The sequence below is a fragment of the Paralichthys olivaceus genome, chromosome 10, assembly GCF_024713975.1.
Source record: "Paralichthys olivaceus isolate ysfri-2021 chromosome 10, ASM2471397v2, whole genome shotgun sequence".
Taxonomy (NCBI): Eukaryota; Metazoa; Chordata; class Actinopteri; order Pleuronectiformes; family Paralichthyidae; genus Paralichthys; species Paralichthys olivaceus.
In genome coordinates, this window is record NC_091102.1 from 21,670,206 (window position 1) to 21,686,190 (window position 15,985).

The following is a 15,985-nucleotide window of genomic DNA, read 5'->3' on the forward strand; positions in this document are numbered from 1 at the left end:
TGATCAAAATCCATAACATGACCAAATAAAACCATAACCGTGACACAAACAGATTTCAAAAATTTAAAGATGAGCAATTGTAGAATGTTATAAAAACTCAAATGGTCCCTGGGTGGAAAATATTCAAGTAAAAAAAAGGAAAGTAGGTGTTTCTTCCTCACCACAGTATTACACTACATGTGTTCAAAGAGATCAGCTGCTGTGATGGATATGCTCACTCTCACCTTACAATGAGCTGATTCTGTGCATTCAGTCCAGCCACACTGCCCTTGCCCACACGGGTGCCAAGTGTACACATCCCTCTAACTCTTTGTAATCTCTGGCCTGCGGATAATGCGTCTGATGTTACGTAACACTGACTATTTTTTATTTCAAAACCTGCCCCTATTTTAGTCACTTGTTTACTTCCAATTTCCTCCAAGTCTTTTTATGTGTTTGATCTTATTTAGTCACCAAATAAAGTCTAAATTTGTATTCAAAAGTGAACACATTATTGCAGGTTTAAATTGGGTGATGTTCCTCTGCAGTGACAGCACAGCACAACTCTGACTTTGTCCACTCAGATATTCCTTTTAATCTGTCTCATCTCTTCCTCTCCCTATTCATCTACCATTCATATGCAGCATGTGTATTCTTTTATGGTACGATGACGGCTCTCTCTTTGATATACATGACAGAATTAGTCCCTGCTGATGCAGCCGAGACCTTTGCAGGGCACGTGGAGGAGGGAGTGCGCAGGGCCTTGGACCCTGTGTCAGTCCAAACCTGACCTCCGGATGTCACAATCCATCCATCAGTCTGCCAGTCAGAGCCACGTGTAAGCTCTGCTTTCTTCAATCAGCGGCAGGATATAGAACTGTGGGATGTATTTTGCCCTCAATTCTCTTTCAATCATCACTCAGCTTTCCTTCAATTCACGGAGAGTGTTTATTTATATGTTCTGCAGCAGTCTGGGCCTCATTGTTCTTTAAATTTTCAGCTTTCCAATAACTGAGGAAATGCTATTTACGCACACGTCTGAAGCCAAGTTACACTTGAGCCAGTCATCTTGACAGCAGCTCACAATCAGTAAAAAAATCCCCACCTCCACTCCCTGCATTTGTGTCCAGTGCTTTCATTAGCAGGGACCACACCAACTGATGTGTTTTCCCTTTTACCTCCCATACAGAGGAGGACTATTAATGTGAGATGGAAGTGCTCATCTTCTGTCTTTGATGGATTCCAAGATTTGTCAGCACAGCTGGAGCTTGTTGGGTGGAAGATCATTATTGGCCTTTATTTATTTTGTCATTTCTCCAGTTTGAAAGGCATCGCCGCAGTCAATGATGATGTTTAAAAATGTGGAAAGATATCCAAACCATCTTTATAGCCAATCAGTTGGCATTGCATTTCCATTTCCAGTTAGAAAATATACTCACAGTAACAATAAGTGCAGAAATGACACTTATCACAGCTGAGAAATGTGAAGTCTCTCTTGCTCAGGTACTAAAACATGTCTCAAAAATGTGAACTCTCAAGACTACTGAACTCATTTTCTTGGAGTCTGCGGCTAAAGAGATATATTTTATGTAAAAGTTCCTCTTTTCTTTCCACAAACTTCATAAAAATTGGTTCAGTAGTTTTGGAGTAATCCTACAGACAGACAACGATGAAAACATAACCTATAGGCAGATAAAAACTGAGCATGAACACTGAAGCACGCATTCCCAGCATCATGAAGCTCCAGCCTCAGCGCCAAGGTTTGCTCCTGTCTCCCACAGCTGAAATGACAAACCACCGTTGATCAGCTTCTGAGCTCCAGGTAAAGCCGCTGGCAGCAACAGCAGCAGGGCCAACGCAAAGCAAACACAGCGAGTTGCCTTTGCAGTGAGTTGCTTTTGAAAAGTTGTTGGCAGCAGCGACGGCTGAGAGCAAGGGCTTGTTGTTGTCAGGTGAGCAGTGTGCACAGGCATGCGGCAAAAGACAGAGCAGAACACTGCTACCTGAAATACATCAAGGGTGATTAAAGTGTCGGATATGTGTTGCAGTAAGACGAACATGTCATGTGAGTGTGGCAGCAGACTTTAACTGCACTGCCTGAACTAGTTCACAGGCCTTGATTCCTTAGTGTGGCCTTTTGCAATATTATAGGTATATAGGTATGGGTATTATAGGAATGTAAATGAAATCTGTTGTGAATGTTTGATATGTGACATTTACATTATGTGACTTGCCGAATGTGTTTCAAAAATGCCAAGGCAGCATTAAATTTCTTTACAAACAATAACATAGAGCTGCTGTGGAAGTACATAAACTGGTTGTTCTCATGTATAGGGAATACAAAAATTCCTACAACCTCTGTAGGCAGGAACTGAACATTTTATTGGTTTGTTTTTATACAAACAATTCCTCCTTTCTACGTAGAACCAATACTTTGCCTATTTTACATTCCTCATCCACATGTGTATTCACTTTATTATTAAAAATAATGTTTAAGACCTTCAGCCCTCTGTTCATTCTGAAGTAGGTGGGTGACCTTCCTGCCTCTGTTCTGATTAGCACTCCAGCTTCTCTTAAAGCAGAGGCTGGTCCAATCAGAACATCTCCAATGCATCAGTGTGCTCTAATTCTCTTTTTATACCTTTCTCGCATTATCATTCTGTTTCAACATGCAACTCTTCAAGTCTGTTTTCAAGCTCGCTCTCTAGGGGTGCTTTCCCTCACCTTTTTATATATCGCCCATTAATTATGAATGAGACGGAGGTCTCTGAAGAGGGCTGGAGGAGCAGTGATGGTATAGGGCCAAGGGTAGGGGGATGCGCTGGGGATGGTGCACTTTCTTCAAGAGGAAATAGAGAGGAGGTCCTGCAGCACTGCATATCTAAGTGGCTCTTTCTTAGCAAAGCAGCTCTGTGATAAGTTCATAAATAAAAAAATAACACAAAACCTCCCCAGGAGGTCTCGATAATGCTATTAAGCTTTGTTAAGGAGCTTTAAGTAAAATGCCAATGCTGAATTTTAACCACATTTCCCAGCCAAAGCAATCCCTCATTTTATGTGGATGCACATAATGTGACAGAGTAACCTTGAAACCCCACTCACAGCTTTCCTGTGTATTATCTGCTGCTTTAGAGACCATGCACACTTGACTGTACAGTGAGGCTGCATAGCTGACAGAAAATGATTAATGCAGGAGTCTACTGAAGACTTTTAAAGGGAGAAAAGGGGGAAAGAAACTAGATCCACAAAGTGATTAAGCCTTGCAGTAAAACAACTGTCATGAATTGAGAGCTATGCTTGCAACACATGTAAAAGCTACATTTCATCATGTTTTAATGATGTTTGACCCAGTACTAGAGAATGAGCAGCATTGTAAGGGCAGCTATGGATACAGGATAACCATTATGGTGATATGAAAATAAAAGAACATCACACATGACAGTAATACATCCACTTCAGTCACTTTCATTTCATAATAACTAAAGCATTCTCTTAAGATCCATTTCTTATTGAAAGTAGCCATTAAAATGAAGTGACCTTTAGAACATATGGCAGCATACTTTATTTAAGGATTTAAAACTCTAAAATTTTAATAGACCTTTTTTGGAGATTTAACCCATTTGCCCTTTCAGCAAATGATCAGCTTAGGAAACAGAGTGTGAGCCTTCCACACATCTGCACTATAATCCAAAGGGATGGAGCAGAGCTGAGCCTTTGCTGCCCCACAATAATGTTCTCTGAGATCATCTGTAAGATGCATTACTGACTGCCTTAAGTCATGTAATTTAATAGTAGATGTTACCATAACCCATATACAGTAACAAAACAAGGACTGAAGAGGCCCAGTGCATCAATGTCATTCTGCTATCTATCGATCAATCAATAAATCTTCAATCAATAAATCTTACATCTATCTATCTATCTATCTATCCACCTATCTATCTATCTATCTATCTATCTATCTATCTATCTATCTATCTATCTATCTATCTATCTATCTATCTACATATCTATCTATCTATCCACCTATCTATCTATCTATCTATCTATCTATCTATCTATCTATCTATCTATCTATCTATCTATCTATCTATCTATCTATCTACATATCTATCTATCTATCTATCTATCTATCTATCTATCTATCTATCTATCTATCTATCTACATATTGATCTATCTATCCACCTATCCACCTATCTATCTATCTATCTATCTATCTACATACAGTATCTATCTATCTATCTACATATCTATCTATCTATCTATCTACATATCTATCTATCTATCTACATACAGTATCTATCTATCTATCTACATATCTATCTATCTATCTACATACAGTATCTATCTATCTATCTACATATCTATCTATCTATCCATCTATCTATCTATCTATCTATCTATCTATCTATCTATCTATCTATCTATCTATCTATCTACATATCCATCTATTGATTTCTAGAGCTCTTCAAACAAGTATGCTTACTTCATGTAGTTCTGCCATTTGTGACACTATTTTATTAGTATGCAGCAGCCAATAAAAACTGAATCACTGTGACAAGGGTTTCAGCAAGTTTGCCTTTGAAGCCATCAAAACAAGCATGTAAACAGTGCGAGTAAGAGTAATGAGTAACGTTTGTTACTCCTGTGTACTGTATGTTGAGTTTGAAAAAAATCTCCTCGCTCTTGTTATAACGTTTTCAGTGCGGTGCAGATATTTCTATGGACAGGATAACATTACAGTGAAATAACCAATGCAAACATGCTGACTGACTGTGCATTGATTTATAGATCAATCTGCCCTGTGTGTGCAGTTGTCAGCATGTGTCACTGGTTGATAACAGTTGTTAATATAATGACGTGAGTTGATATTGTCTGCCACTGTAATAACAGTGGTTGGCTGCTGATGACATGAGTGAGTGGTGTCCCAATTTCTAGGGAAGATTTTCTAGCCCTCTCCCTTTTGGCTGTGTTTGGAGGGGGGACACATCCAGTGAAGGACACTTCATATCTGGGGTAGGGCCACCACACTGGCTGTTGCTCTGTTCTATGGTTAGGTTCACCTGGCAGCTGTGGACGTGTGTCCTGGTGTGAAGGAGAGAAGGACACTGCATTTGCAACTAGCACATGCCACATTGTCCCGTCTTTTTACTCAAAACTTTTCATTCATTTTCATTTCACCTTTCAGTCTTCTTATAGCTATTTTTATTTGGTATGATTTTGAATGGGCTGTGTGAATATTGTTACTGTCAACACATGTTCTTTTAAAGGACATTCATCCAAGTGTCTGTCTCCTTGGTCAGTCAAAACTGCGTTTGCACCCAAAAGAAGAAGCTGAAAGTATGATAACTTCAATATACTGTGTATACCCATGTTAATTCTCCTGTTTATATCTTTATTTGATTCACTCTGCTTTTAACTTGGTGCTATAATATTTATTAGAACCATCTTTGTGAATAATTGTTTGGTGCCTGAATCTGTCATACAGCTACTGAAGGGGCTTCTGAAGCTTGTGAGGACCAGTATCAGCAAGCAGGCGACAGCAAATACTGGCAGGAAATAGCAATCAAACAAAAATAGCAGGCTGCTGATAAAATGTCAATTACACAGTGTGATATTTAGTCTAATTGTTCTAAAAAGCTTTATGCAGGTGGTACTACTGCTGAAAAACTCTGACAAACTAAAGTTACAGTAGTGTTAATGTTAAGTTATACATTAAGGTCATAGGTTAAGGTGACGCAAGTTTATGGGGGGGGGGGGGGGGCAGACTCATGGATCCAGATCTGTTTTGATCATTTCATTTCATCTCTGTTTTCATCATCACTTCACTTTCATGTCTATGCAGAAACATTCGAATCAAACCAGATCTCATCTGTAATGACTGCTTCCAGTGCAGACAGGATTCTATGGAGCCTAACGTGATGACAATGTATGCAGCACTAACAGCAGGAGGTCACTGACTGCTCCTATGACCAGGGGCCATTTTAGATCCACATTTAATTATTAAGCACAGTGAAATTATACTGGTAGATGAAAAGAATAGATTCATGTTCCCGCCGACATGCTGCAGCAGTGGGCGGCTTTCATATTAATATATTAGGTTTGAAATAGGTGAATGAAAACAATGGACTACTACAAATGCCCATGTCAGCAGAATGCAGACAGGCTTCAAAAGGATCAATGGTTTGTGCAGTTTAACTAAATAAATTTGATCAAAATCAGAGTTAATGCAAGAAGGGTCTTGCTTTATGTTTATCCAATACTATTACAATATATCTTTGCATTTCACTGTGTGAAAAGCACATATATCACCTGGCCGACAGTTCGATTTTCCCTCGGTACAAAGACCCTCTTCTGCTAATTGATTCACACCGCGCCTGCAAATGGATCATGTAAAAAGATGCCTGGTGTGACACTCGTCATTACTCTGATGTTCTACGGTGCAGTTCACTGTGTAGAAGAAATCCATTGATTTGGAGAAGACACTGAAGTGATGCGATGTTTAAGACAAAAATGGTGTCAGGCTTTGGCACTGGGCTACAGTTTGTAACTGACCTTGGTGCAGTCAGTGTGGTGCACAGGGCAAATGTTTATCCATCCCTGTCTGGATTCCTTGAGTGGCTCCAAGACCCAATCTCATTTCACCCCTTCTCCCTAACCCTTAGTCCTCCATTTGGCACGTTCACATGCAGGCGAAGTGTGTCCCGATACTTGATGGGAGGGAGGGGGCGGGCCAAGTGTTACGGCTATACAGCCCTCAGAACAGAGATTTTTCAGACCCTCACATCAAACCTAGGGCTAGAGAATTTCCCATAATGCCTTGCAAATCACTGACAAGCTGGAGACACAGAAATGTAGTATTTTCTCCACTAATAGGGATTTAAAAATTATGATATTATGGTCATTTTTGTCACAAAAACCTTAAAACAATTATCTGTTTTGCATGATAAAACTTTTATTTTCACATAATCCCATGTCACACACTCCCTCTTTGAAGATACATCATACACATCATGCACTTGATTTAACCTGTGTATAGCAGCAATGTTCCTGAACTTAACTGCTCTAATAACAAGGCATCCTGGCAGGGTTGCATACAGACCACTGCTAGCAGCCTGAAGCTGTGTGCCTTTGAGTCATACATGAAATGATACAGAGCATCCACGCTTTTCATTTTCCAATGTCATTGATTCACCTGCATTAGCAGAGAAGTCATTATGATATTGAGGTTTGTCACTTGAACAACTGCAAGCAATAGCAGTGGTTTATTTAAGATGTCAACAATGACATCCCTGGCAAAGCTTTTTGTTATGTATGTCTACACTGACGACTACTGATGACTTGTTGGGTTTTCACAGCGACTACTGATGATGTAACAGCTTCTTGAAGTGTTGTCCCAATTCATAGGGGAAGATTTCAACCACTAACCCTTGTAACTCTTGAAAACAAGGTGTAGGAGTAGGGAGGAGGGGTGAAATGTGATTGGCCTCTGAGTGAAAGCAAGGCAGACAAGCTGCAGATTAAAGAGATATTCATGGGAAATAGAGTTTATGTTAGGCTTCTGACTCTTTGCAGTGTGACATGCATGTAACAATATAAAGCATTTTCTCTTTCCATTCCTTTGTCAGCAGACAGATCAAATTATTTCTAAAGCTCCAAATCCCCAACTTTCCCAATCTTCCCTTCAGCCACTGTTGTTGTTGTTATTCTGAGATCTTGTAGCTATTTCTGTTTTCGACATGATTTTTCTTCGACTTCCACATCCCAAAGGCACGGCATGTAAATAAATTAGAATAATGTGATAATATTCAAATGTGTTTCTATTTTGGGTTAGTTCATCTTAACACTATGAGAGCAGGATGTCTTTACAGGATGTGACACATATCAGGTTAAAGTTACTCTAAGAGAGCCCGTAAATATAACAGATAATAGTATATTAGTTTCTGTGTGTATGGGGTCACCCAATCCAGAGACAAACCATTCATCCCCATTTCAGAAAGGCACAGTTAGAGCTAAACACAAACATGTTTGGGAGTAGAGGATTTTTTTGCCATGACCCCTACAACAGCACGATATGGAGAGCCATCTGAAAACTAAAGATATCCATTATTGGCTTTGGACCTTGAGTGCTGAATTTATAGTCCCAACCATTAAATACCACATCTGCCCAGCAGCTCTCAAAAATGATTGAGTGGATTTCTCCATCCTAAAGTAGGAAAAAACACACAAGGCTTATTTTACCCAGACCAAAAACAGCTCATCCATTTAAGTCTTGACGTACACTGCTATGATGCACGGTAGTGTGACCACACAAGAGTTCTGCATTTCATTTACTGCATATTTACGACTTTAAATGACTTGGTAAGCAATGATTTGGGGTTGTTATCAGATGAATTAATATGATCAGATCTAACAAGAAAAAACAAGAAAATGTATTGATTTTGATACGCCAGCAAATTAAATTATTCGCTGGCGTACCTGTCTGTCACTAACTAACCTGCCTGGCGGCCTGTGTGCACCCTGCCCTTGGTCTGTAGCCTTCCATTTTAAGCTCACCTTAAATAATAAACTTTATAATTATAGTTATTATTATTTATTGTTAGTCACCCAAACTCTGGTGAAGAGCGTAAAGTTTAGCTGCATGTTTCCAGTTGAAATGATGCACTAGATTGACCTGTTTCATCACCTCATCCCCCGCACTCTAGACACAATAACTTGTATTTCACCTCTACATAATCATTTGTAAATTTCTATCTATTTTGCAGTCTTTTCCAGAGTTAAGAGTAGTTGTTCAGTCTTTCGATTAAACCCAGTCATCCTCAAAAATAATGCCAAGGTCTACGAATCAAGGACAAACAAATACACTGGAATATTACAGTTTTTTTCCTATCTTTATTCAAGAGTGTGGTCTTTCAGTTTGAGAGCATGATGTTATGTTCAGATTGTGTATTAATTTTAATCAAAACCCTGCCCTTGTACTCAACTAGCTGCACTTAAATTTCCTCTGCTTCTGCTCAAACTGGACTTCCCCTGTCCTTATATTCCAAAAAGTCATAGAGAAAGTCCATGTAATAAAGCCGTGGAGAGAGGTAGTGGATAAACCTGGTAACCATCACATGGGACACTGAAGTAAAGCAGATGCACCTGCAATGAGGCAGAGATCATTTCATTAATTTTATTGGTTGACTAGTGGTCAACACGACACCTGGCATTCTATTGGTTGGGAAATTTTGACAGGGTTGTTACACAAAAAAATCCAAGAGCAGACGAGAAATCTGGGAGCAGATGATTCACGAGCGCAGAGAAAGCAGCCCGAGTGCAGAGAAGGGCTGAAGTTGGAGTGCAAGAAAACCATGCGAGCAACAATTTATCTGAGTGCAAGCACACAGTTTGAGCAGAAGCAGAGCAATTTTAAGTGCAAACAGGAGCTATTTGAGTGGGCAGGGTTTTGATGAAAAGTAATGCACATTCTGAACTTTAATTCAACAAGTCCTGCCTTGAACTGAAAGAACACACTCTTGAATAAAGATAGGAAAAAACCTCCATAGTCTTCATAAGAGCATTCAAGGATTCAAAGAGGATTTCAAACATAGGCACAGCTGCCAATTTAGCAACATAAAATCAAGATGTACATCCAACCTCTGGACGCAAACATGCTTTTTTAAAGATTGTGTTTTTGTGTCTGTGAAGTTACTTTCAAAATTCCCATCAGTGGCCACAGATTGTTCTGTTCATCTCCAGACTGTAGAAGAGGGATGCAAATAAGATATTACATTGTTGATGCTCTCTGTGAGATTGTCATCAATAGCCACTGCCATCATAACTACTAGAGAGTCCTCTTACTGTTTTATATGAATAGATGCAGACAGACTTTGATTTAAGGTGATACACGCCGAGCTGCAGCTCCCACTGGCAAGCATCCACAGCGTCTGTCCCGTCTGCTGCTGGGGTGAAGAACAGCTGGAGCAGAAACGGCACTGACACTGTAATCCACATAGCGATTTAGGTGTGCAGTGATGCCGTGCTACTGCAACGCAGAGTTTTCTGTGGGCATATTTTGCAATTGTTTTGCATGTCTGATTTTTTGTTTATGTTATTCTGTCAGAACGGCTGCATCAACAAGACACGGAGACAAGGCAATTCCTGCGTAACACACTCCAAGTCCTCATTATCTGTAAAATACACTGTAGTACCAACATCCAGCAAAGTAGCCTTTTTTTGTTACACTGCTATGTGTATGTGCCCGTTTGCTGTCAAGTCACATCTCAATGGCTGCAAGCAAACAAGCAGAATAACAAAAACAAGCCTAATGATACACATTGTGCCTCCATTAGCACCATTGTCAGCATATTTAATCACTTTTCTACTGTGTGTTCTCATTCACGTACTCATTATAAGCCAAAACAAACTCAAAGGAAACTCCAGGAATTCAACAGCTCCCATGCAGACTAGCGCAAAGCTGCTATTAACACTTGCAGCATGAGACAAAATGTGGGTCAGTTGCAAATCCGTTCTAAGCTCAGGATGATCTGGTGGCTTGTTGAGGGTAGTGTCGGCAGTACAGCCACCTGCCACAGCAAGTCCATGGTAATGGCTGAAATGTGAATGCATCAGGAGGTGGCTACAGACAGTGACGCCTCATACAACACATATTAAGAGCTGCCTTAGAATGATTGAGCAAGTTTTTGGTCGAGAGTTTGATTAAGTACAGTGGCCCTGAGAGCTCAGTGCACTGAAATAATAGAAAAAAATGTTTTACATTACATTACATGTCATGTAGCTGAAGCTGAAGCTTTTATCCAAAGCAACTTCCAATAAGTGCATCAACCGCATGCATACAAACCCAAGACAACAACAATCAAGTAAGTACAAGTTGATTCAAAAAGTCTAAACTCCAAGTGCTACATGTAAGTGCCATATAAGTGCAAATTCTATTTTATTTTTTTAACCAAGGTGTGGTCGGAAGAGATGTGTCTTTGGTCTGTGGCGGAAGATGTGTAGACTTTCTGCTGACCTGATGTCAATGGGGAGATCGTTCCAGCATTTAGGAGCCAGGACAGCAAACAGTTGTGATTGTGTTGAGTGGTTCGCTCGCAGTGAGGGAGCAACAAGCCGATTGGGAGATGCAGAGCAGAGTGGACTTCTTGGAAGAAGTTTGTCTTTCGTTACTCATTATTTACTTTTGTTACAAAAAAGTCATTTTTTCATTTATATTTTGTTCTCCCTCACTTCTTTTTCTCATATCTGTGTTACTTTTCCCATTCCCTGGGCTGCAATGTAACATAACAACCGTATGGAAACTTTTTTAAATGAATAGAAAAGTGAAGATACAGAGTTAAATACAAGAAAAGAGGGTTAGATGGTTTATATTGAGTATTCATGGTTCAGTCAGAGGCAGTACAGAACATTAAAGACGCAGATTTGATGTTGGGCTGGACCAAACTTGGAATTGTGTTGGTTAAATCATAATTTGGCTTTTAAATAAGTTTTCAATCAATACAAAGTTTTTATATATGAAGATCAACAATGTGTCACCCTGAACATCCCATCAAACTGCTTGAATCTGGAAGTTTGATGGGATGTTCAGGGTGACAGTGGCATTTACACAATATATGAAGCAGGCCTAGTTATCTCTCCCAACTAATGCAGGCTGAAAGAAATGAGCACCATTTTTTGCTGACATGACATAAAAAAGAAAAGCCAGACACTAACTCTGAGCTGTTAATTCTTCCTCTCCCGAGCCGGAGGATGACGTTTTCTTGGAGCCGCATTCGGCCAGTACCTCTCACTCAGACTCACCATGGGTCGTGGTCTGCAGCTGCTTAAACCCGTCGCAGATCCTCAGACGACTCCATGAAGAGGAATGGTTTGAACCCCGAAGAGCACCATGAAAGTGAGGAGCATGCTGTGCAATGTCTCCTGAAGTAAAGAATCTCAGTGGACTGACGAATCTGTGATTGATGATTCCCACTTTAAACTTTAAGGTGGAATCTATGATCTGAAGTTGGTCATCCTCTTGGTCAAGACAGTTTGTTTCAGCTCTGTGTTGCACTATTTACTGTTCCGCTCGGGAAACAGTTTGCAGCCCTTTACCTGATGACCTGAGAGACCCAGGAGGTTCAGATGCTATTTTGTGAGTGAGGGGTTGAGGGGGTTTTTCCTCCACAGTCGCCTAAGTGCTGCTCATTGTGGGACCTGGTGGGTTTCTCTATATTAATAAGATTTTAATGTCTTGACCTTCTATGTAAAGTGCCTTGAGATAATGTATATTACGATTTGACGCTACACAAATAAAACTGAATTGAATTGAGTGTTTATAGAAGTCTGGTACTAAATTATAGGAATAACCATTTTAAAGAAGTGCTTACCAAGATGTGTTCTTGTGGCTGCAGTCCCAAACATGCAGTTCGTAGTAGATAATTCTTGATTGAACTGTGCTCAACATACTGGAACTGAGGCATGAATATACTAATGTACTCCATGAGAACAGTTTTGAATTTTCCAATGTGCTGTATTGTTTTACAAATGATACAAAATGATTTTATGACACTTTCGATAAAGTGCTATGCAGAGCCACATAAACATGCACTTACTCACAGCACACTGATCAAATAAAATGTGATACCAAATGAATACATGAAGAAGACCTGGTACAGATTCCCCACGTCTGTCTAAACATAATCAGCAGACCATTTCACAGTTCAGTGCCAAGGTCTCCTTCACAGGAGAGATCTGGCTTATTAGATACAAGCGAGCTGAAGAGTGAGTGGATCTGTCGCTCTCTATTAGAATGAGACTCTTAACACTTGCTTTGTTTTTAATATCGTGGTTGCTATTAGAATGGATGAACTGAGGGAGGTTGGTTTTACACAGTTAGGTCCATCAACTCTAAGGTTGGGTTTCTTCCTTTTGTTCTGACCTCAATTTTTAAATGACCTAATTTTTTTCTTTAGTCAACCATATAAAAAAATGCATTTTGTCTGTAAAGACTGTACTTGTTGATAACATGATATACAAATAACTGTTCTCTGATATAAAGGCTTCAAAGCATCACCATGTTTTTTTATTGCGAGAGGATTACCACCATCCCTACAATATTTTACACTTCTTAAGTGTTCTAGCTTAGGCACTTGTCAAACTATTAGTTTGAAGAAAGTGTATCACTTGTCATTTTGGAGATTTTTAGTATTCAGGAGCAGCTCTTATTTTTAGCATGCTTTGTCTGCACAGACCCACAGGGCTGTTTCAAAGACTCTATTCTTAGAAACTATCTTTTGAACAAACGAATAAACAGCTTTGTCACTGTGTGTGTTCTTGTGTGTCTGTGTATGTCTCGTTTGTACAATTGTGTAGGTCACTAACAAATTTTGTCAGGAAACGCATGACCAATAGATGAGATCTGATCGCTCACTAATGTGTGTGTGTCAGTGTGTATCTGGGGAACAGAGAGAGTGAGCGAGAAAATGGCATATGTAAGCATGTCAGTAGGTAACACATGGGTATATATCAGGTTTGATAAATGACCCATCATCTCTAAAACTGAATCACATTATTTTCCTATTGTCTAAATTATGACCTTAAAAGCAAGACTGAAAAAAACTTTAGGTTCTTATGTCGGCTCAGCAGCATGTAGGACTGAGATACTATCACAAAATAAAACAGCTTGGACGTCCCAGCGCAAAAGTAGAACAAAAGGTCAAAAAGAGAAGTAAATGCAGTAAAAAGCTGATTGCACATGTATTTGAATGTAAAACAAGTGTAAACAATCAGAGAACTTTATAAAGTGTGTGAAACTGTCGATCTTTATGTGAAAGGCTTGTATGAAGATGAAGACTGATGGAAGCGCTGTTCTCTGTTCTTATGATCAGTAACGTTATTAGGAGACATCCTCAGATGGATGTTACCTTCATGAAGAATACACCCACATCTGATTCCATCCTGTTCTGCTGAATCTGTGATATGAAGAAGCAAAGATGAAATAATGAAAATAAATGAGAGGATGGTTCCCCACACTCCCTCCGCCTGTCATCCCTCACTGTCATCCTCACTGGCTGAAGATGGGGCACGGTTGGTGCAGGAGGAGGCACAGCAGGCTGCTGAGCTGCCGGCTGAAGGCGCTTTGCAGATGGATCAGCTCCCCTCAGAGAGGAGAGGAGCTGTTGTCTGAGAGGAAGATCAGTTTTACTGTTATATCTCTGCTGCTGTGAACAGGATGTTCAGCTTTGCAACACATCTCACCTTCAGGATATCGGGTTGTATATTCCTCTTACTTTCTAAGACGAATTGTGTTTGTGTGTGTGTATAGTAAAAGCCTGATAAGTCATATTCTTCAGTGTCATGGAGCTCCAGTGTTCGCCACGAGCTATTAGGAACACATTAGTGATCGTGTCCTTCTGAGAATGTCTCAGTTGCAAGCTAGTGACACAACTTATTCAATTGTGATGTCTTAAGTGGTTTTTATCTGTCTGTCACAGACACAAAGAAAGAAAGCATAGAAAGCAGGAGAAATAAAACATATTTGAATCAGTCCCACATAATAATTTTTCTTTTCCTACTTGAAATAGTAATTGTAGCGTCAAATGTGTAATACTCCTAAATAGCTCCCTGATAAATGCTCTATTTCCTTCTGTTTGAGGAGGGTTTGCTTAAAATTACATTGTGTGCCTCTCCTTGGGAATCACTGTGTGAAACTTATTTATTTCTGACCCTTTTTTTAAGGGAGTTTTGTCTTTAGTAACAACAGCCTTGGGCTGAGTGCCAGACAAACATAAGGACTTTGTTTTTGTTCTTTTCAAGGGATGTATTAATGGTAGGGGAATATAGGATAATGCCACATATACTTATATATTATACTTTAACCTGTAATATGAAACTTGTGTTTCTTTCTTATACAGATCAATATAAATGAAGTTAGTACATGGCACATGACACACCACAGCTCCCCATTGGTCCCCCATATTTGAGTCTCAAAACATCTCACTATTACCTGTATGTGTGAACATTGATGGGGGGGTTTAATCCTATCCCATGACCTTTTTCCTAAAGAAAACTAGAATGGGCTTCAGAAGAGGGCAAACCTTCAGGCCCAACAGTCCAGTCAAGCTGTAACAAATGTCATCATTCATAGATATCAGTTCCCTGAATCCGCGCCTTGATCCAAATCTGAGTATTGGGTTCTTACCTCACCTATATCAGTAACATTAAGTTTTCATGTAAATCAGTTCAGTTATTTAAAATAAGATATTTATGATATATCAGATTATTAGTTTTTTTCTGTAATCTTTCTTAAAATTACACAACCAATATTAAAACAACAGCTAAAAATCTAGGTGTCACATTCGATTCCCATTTGAATTTCAAAAAACACGTTATTGTAATCATTAAATCCTGCTACTTCCATTTAAGAAATATTTCCAAAATTAAATCGGCTCTATCTCCCCCTGATTTAGAAAAGGTAATACATGCCTTTGTCTTTTCCAGCCAGGATTAGTGCAACAACCTGTATACGTGCCTTAACCTTATTAACTCGCTTGCATCTTGTTTAAAATGCTGCTGCTCGTAAAACTGTACGTCTCATATCATATAAATTCAGGATGATTTTAAGATTCTTCTAATAACTAAAGCTCCACACTGGCTGGCCCCCATTTGCATTTCGCAGCTCTTGACTTCCTACTAACCCATTAGTAGGAAGTGTTGGCTGTCCCTAGGTCAAGGCTGTCACCTCAAGGTGACTGGGCTTTCTCTGTCAGGGCTCTGGAGCTCCCTGCCTGATGACATTAGACTCACAAACTCACTACCTATCTTTAAATCACTGCTCAAATCATTTTTCTGCTGGAAAGCATTTCTATCATCCGATTTGTAATTCAAACACTTCAGTGTTGTTTAAAATCCTTTATTCCTTTTATTTCACTTTTAGTGCAAACACAATTTATGCAGTTTCTCAAATATGACATCTTCTTACTCTGCTGCCTACTAGAGTAGGTATTTCGTTTAGTTTAAAAAAGG